Below are 5,810 nucleotides of genomic sequence, written 5' to 3'. Positions count from 1 at the left end.
TTGAAACTATTCACTACTTGGCTCACGTTATATTCATCTTTGTTGTCATAAGTAAAGTATGTTTGATAGTTGTTTGATTTGGGTTTATTTGCTATAATACTATTCAATATTTTCCATGTTTCCTTTATATTGTTTTTATTATCGTTTAGTATTTTCTCCAAAGTATGATTTTTTACGGTTCCGCATAATAGTTGTTAGTTTATTTTTATAGTCCTTATATTTAACCTCTGCCTCTCTTGATTTACTTTTAATGAATTCTCTGTATAGCCTATTTTTCTTTTTACACGCCTTTTGAAGACCTTTTGTTATCCATGGGTTAGCTTTATAGTTATTATTTTTATTATACTGTATAATTGGACAATTTTTGTTATATATATTGAGAAATATGTTTTCAAATTCAGAATATGCTAAATTTGTATCTTGCTTATTGTAAATGAGATTCCAGTCCTGTAACGTAAATCATTTTTTAAGGCAGTAATAGCTTCTTCAGATTGCAGGTGCTTGCAATATTGTTTATTCTCAGTACATTTTTTTGTTAAACTTCAAATTAGTTACTATAAAAATTGGTAAATGGTCACTAATATCATTAATTAAAAAGCCACTTAGTGTTTTGGTATTGATATCATTTGTAAATATATTATCAATGAGAGTAGCTGAATGTGAAGTGATTCTTGAAGGCCGAGTAATTTTTGGATATAGATTTAGACTCTACATAGTGTTAATGAAATCCTCAGTTACTACAACCCCTGGCAAAAATTATGGAATCACCGGCCTCAGAGGATGTTCATTCAGTTGTTTAATTTTGTAGAAAAAAAGCAGATCACAGACATGACACAAAACTAAAGTCATTTCAAATGGCAACTTTCTGGCTTTAAGAAACACTATAAGAAATCAAGAAAAAAAAGATTGTGGCAGTCAGTAACAGTTACTTTTTTAGACCAAGCAGAGGAAAAAAATATGGAATCACTCAATTCTGAGGAAAGAATTATGGAATCACCCTGTAAATTTTCATCCCCCAAATTAACACCTGCATCAAATCAGATCTGCTCATTGACATTGACCCTATGCCATGAGATTGACCCTATGTGTCTTTTTGCAAGGAATGTTTTTGCAGTTTTTGCTCTATGGCAAGATGTATTATCATCTTGAAAAATGATTTCATCATCCCCAAACATCCTTTCAATTGTCCAAAATATCAACATAAACTTGTGCATTTATTGATGATGTAATGACAGCCATCTCCCCAGTGCCTTTACCTGACATGCAGCCCCATATCATCAATGACTGTGGAAATTTACATGTTCTCTTCAGGCAGTCATCTTTATAAATCTCATTGGAAAGGCACTGTATAATAAATGTTGTTGTGCTGTTTTGCACCTGTCTTAACGTAACCCTGAGAATGTATTTGTTGTTTAATTTTGTTTTAGCACTCTGGGGTCAGTCTGAACTGGGAGCGAAGAGCTGGATGTACTTGTTATTATTACACTGATAGCACGACTTTGTTTTCGTAGCCACTAACGACTGGGAGTGAAGCATGCTGGGATCATTCTGAACTGGGAGTGAAGAACTGCTTTTATTATATCTTTGAAATAACTTTCAGATGCCTGTTGATTAAAGAAATTATGTGCGCCAGGGAGGTTGAGTTGGCCACTCACCCTCCCTTCGCGGACACACTAGAAAAGAGGGAGTAGAACCATGCTTCAACAGAGTCTGCTGCGGGTTAACGTACGAACGCCCAGCCGGTTGACAGGCGCACTCTGCTGAAGGTGTTGGCTCTCCACCTTAAAGGCGTCACGGTAAGAGAAAAATGCGCTGCAACCACTTGTGTTTGATGTAACTGCTTTTGTGGGGAATAAATATACGCCTTTTTATTCTAGCAAAATGCAGTCTGTGTGATCATTTCTGTGTGCCGATCTGACCGAACCTTGTGTTTCAAAACAGGCACCAAACAAAAGTTCCAGCATCATCACCTTGCACAATGCAGATTTGAGATTCATCACTGAATATGACTTTCATCCAGTCATCCACAGTCCACAATTGCTTTTCCTTAGCCCATTGTAACCTTGTTTTATTCTGTTTAGGTGTTAATGATGCCTTTTGTTTAGCTTTTCTGTATGTAAATCCCATTTTCTTTAGGCGGTTTCTTACAGTTGGGTCACCGACGTTGACTCCAGTTTCCTCCCATTCGTTCCTCATTTGTTTTGTTGTACATTTTTCGATTTTTGAGACATATTGCTTTAAGTTTTCTGTCTTGACGCTTTGATGTCTTCCTTGGTCTACCAGTATGTTTGCCTTTAACAACCTTCCCATGTTGTTTGTATTTGGTCCAGAGTTTAGACACAGCTGACTGTGAACAACCAACATCTTTTGCAACATTGCATGATGATTTACTCTCTTTTAAGAGTTTGATAATCCTCTCCTTTGTTTCAATTGACATCTCTCGTGTTGGAGCCATGATTCATGTCAGTCCACTTGGTGCAACAGCTCTCCAAGGTGTGATCACTCCTTTTTAGATGCAGACTAACGAGCAGATCTGATATGATGCAGGTGTTAGTTTTGGGGATGAAAATTTACAGGGTGATTCCATAATTTTTTCCTCAGAATTGAGTGATTCCATATTTTTTTCCTCTGCTTGGTCTAAAAAAGTAACCGTTACTGACTGCCACAATCTTTTTTTCTTGATTTCTTATCGTGTTTCTTAAAGCCAGAAAGTTGCCATTTGAAATGACTTTAGTTTTGTGTCATGTCTGTGATCTGCTTTTTTTCTACAAAATTAAACAACTGAATGAACATCCTCCGAGGCCAGTGATTCCATAATTTTTGCCAGGGGTTGTATATGCTGATACGGGTTTAAGACAGATAGTGTCTGGCTATCTGCTGCCATCTGGTGTTCCCTTTTAGCTTCAGTTTCAGGTCATGTCTGAATGTTTACTGCCATCTGGTGTTCTCTTAAATTCCCTACACATCATCAAACTCTAATTAAGTGCACCTGCTTGAGCGTCCACCTGCAACAGTTAGGGCTGTCTGTATATAGTGATTCCTGTTTGGCCTTAGTTGTGGGGGTTCCATTGTATTTATGAGTGTATGTTTATGGTGTCTAATAGTGCAACAGCTTCATTTACAGGATGTTTCCTGTTAGTTTTGGTAGTGAGTATGATTTTGGTTTTGCACACTGGAGTTGAACTCATTACTAAGAAGAAAAGATTTTCTGAGTTAACTCTGTTCTCTTGGTTTGAACTTTTCGTTAAGAAGAAAACACTTTGACACTTTCTTTTGTTGTACGAAGGCTGAGGTTTTACTTTGAAGCAGCTTCTCCAGTTTGTCACTTTGATAAGAAGATTCATGAGTTGATTCCCACCTCTGAAGACTGCCCCTCCCTGAGCCTGGTTCTACTGGAGGTTTCTTCCTGTTAAAAGGGAGTTTTTCCTTCCCACTGTCGCCAAGTGCTTGCTCACAGGGGGTCGTTTTGACCGTTGGGGTTTTTCTGTAATTATTGTATGGCCTTGCCTTACAATATAAAGTGCCTTGGGGCAACTGTTTGTTGTGATTTGGCGCTATATATAAAAAATTGATTTGATTTGATTTGATTTGAAGACAGCCTTCTCAGTTTACACTCCTTTTATGAAGAAGAAGAAAATTCAAGTTTAAGTCTGTTTTGTTGACACTTGCCTCCCTTGAAGAAAGAACACTTCTAAGTTTGAACTCTGGTTTTGACACTCACCTGCCTTGAAGGAAGGAACTCTGTTCTGGTTGAGCTCACCATCTTTGAAGAAGAGAGATTCCTTGGTTATTTTTTGTCTGTGTATGGAAACTCTCCCATCTTCAGAAGAAGACTGTGTAGCTTCACCACTCTGGTATGATGATCCTTCAGTGTAGCTGCACCAGTTTCTGAAAAGGATTTCCTCCACCTGTTTTGTCTCCACCCTTGACTGTTTATTCTTATTTGTGTTTAATAAAACTGTGCTTTAACGCCACCCTCTGAGCTGAAGTGCATCCTTGGGTTCCTCTGTGTCCGCCTTAGTCCTGGTTCCAGTTAGCAGCCATAACCCCTAACCGTAACATACACATCCCCATCACTGATCCCCATTCAGCAGCGTGCCGGCTGAGCTGGCTGGACGCTATGACGTCACGCTGCCCTCCGATTCATGCTCTGAGAAGAAGCCCCTTTCTAATGTGAAGTAAAATATTAACAAAAAATGATGCAGATTAATTTAAGTGTAATATAACCCAAATAATGAATGTTTTCTATTTGTGCAGTGGAAGAATGTTTTCATTCATTGAAAGATGGAACATAGCATTCAACAAGGCATTTTTTCACAGGTGCGAATTATACTCCAGGAAATGCGATGACCTACACGACCGTTCAGTTGAATCAGGACGTGTCCAAACCTTTGACTGTTTCTGTACAATGCAACAAGCAGCTTTGTGATGTGCAGAAGAACTTTCCCCAAACTCTCATTAATTTACAAACTGATTGACGGCAGAAAATTTATACTTTATTCCACTTAATCCAAAAATAAATAATGACCACAAATTAGGAATCTTTATAATCACTCATGTGCTAAGTGCTAAATGGACATGCTGTCCTGCAGTTCCAAAGTGCGACAGTGTCAGATGCACCCAACAAAATGATGTGATAAAAGACAGACGCTCTCATCACAACACAGTCAACAGCAGAACAGAATGTACATTTGGACCCCGCCCACCTTGTGTTTTTAGTCAGACTGCCTCCTGTTTTTCAGAGAAACCCTGCAGACGTGGACGTCAGAATCCAGCTGTACTCTGAGACTTGCAGCAGCACCAACATGGAGCTGTGTCTCACTGCTGTTTATGGATACAAAGGGTCTCTCCTGGTCAGTACTGAAACCAAGAAGAACAAGATAAGAGTCTGTGATTCAGGTGTTAAACAGGCCGAAGGGTTGGTGGTCCACACCTGTGTGTATGTTAAGGTACAGTATCTCTGGACTCCAAACCCCAAGTTGCTGCACCTTCTGTGGAAGCTCAGGAGATTGTGGTTGTTGTTATATTAATGAACCCGTCTGTACTCCTTGTGGACATTGTCTACTGCTTCCAGCTCCTTGCAGATTAGAAACCTGTGAACTGTGCAGTGGAACAGATGGTGGCTTCCATTTTCTGCAAGATTAAATAACGTGGTTCCTGCAGGGTCTTGGGTGTTTTCTGGCGCAGAACATCAGTGATGGACTTTAAAGAAGAGGTAAGCCTGAGGACCTCTGGACTCACCACTGAAGAAGGGGTGAAGCCAAGGACTTCCGCACACAGCCTCAGAGTAGAATCGAGGTTGAAGACCTCTGGACTCACTCTTAGAGTACAAGCGAGGCCGACGACCTCTGGACTCAGTCTTAAAGTAGAAGCGAGGCCGACGACCTCTGGACTCAGTCTTAATGTAGAAGCGAGGCTGACGACCTCTGGACTCAGTCTTAGAGTAGAAATGAGGCCGACGACCTCTGGACTCAGTCTTAGAGTAGAAATGAGGCCGACGACCTCTGGACTCAGTCTTAAAGTAGAAGGGAGGCCGACGACCTCTGGACTCAGTTTTAAAGTAGAAGGGAGGCCGACGACCTCTGGACTCAGTTTTAAAGTAGAAGGGAGGCCGACGACCTCTGGACTCAGTTTTAAAGTAGAAGCGAGGCCGACGACCTCTGGACTCAGTCTTAAAGTAGAAGCGAGGCCGACGACCTCTGGACTCACTCTTAGAGTAGAAATGAGGCCGACGACCTCTGGACTCAGTCTTAGAGTAGAAAGGAGGCCGACGACCTCTGGACTCAGTCTTATAGTAGAAGCGAGGACGA

General features: G+C 40.4%; 1 pseudogene; it reads left to right on the top strand.

Annotated features, from left to right (window-relative positions):
* LOC117513183 overlaps positions 1–5,208 on the top strand; it is a 22,997-nt pseudogene extending 17,789 nt beyond the window's left edge.
* The last annotated feature ends 602 nt before the right edge of the window (positions 5,209–5,810 follow it).

This window comes from Thalassophryne amazonica, chromosome 7 (assembly GCF_902500255.1).
Source record: "Thalassophryne amazonica chromosome 7, fThaAma1.1, whole genome shotgun sequence".
Lineage (NCBI taxonomy): Eukaryota > Metazoa > Chordata > Actinopteri > Batrachoidiformes > Batrachoididae > Thalassophryne > Thalassophryne amazonica.
Note: the sequence above shows the minus strand (reverse complement) of the source record. Positions and strands in the feature narration are given on the sequence as shown.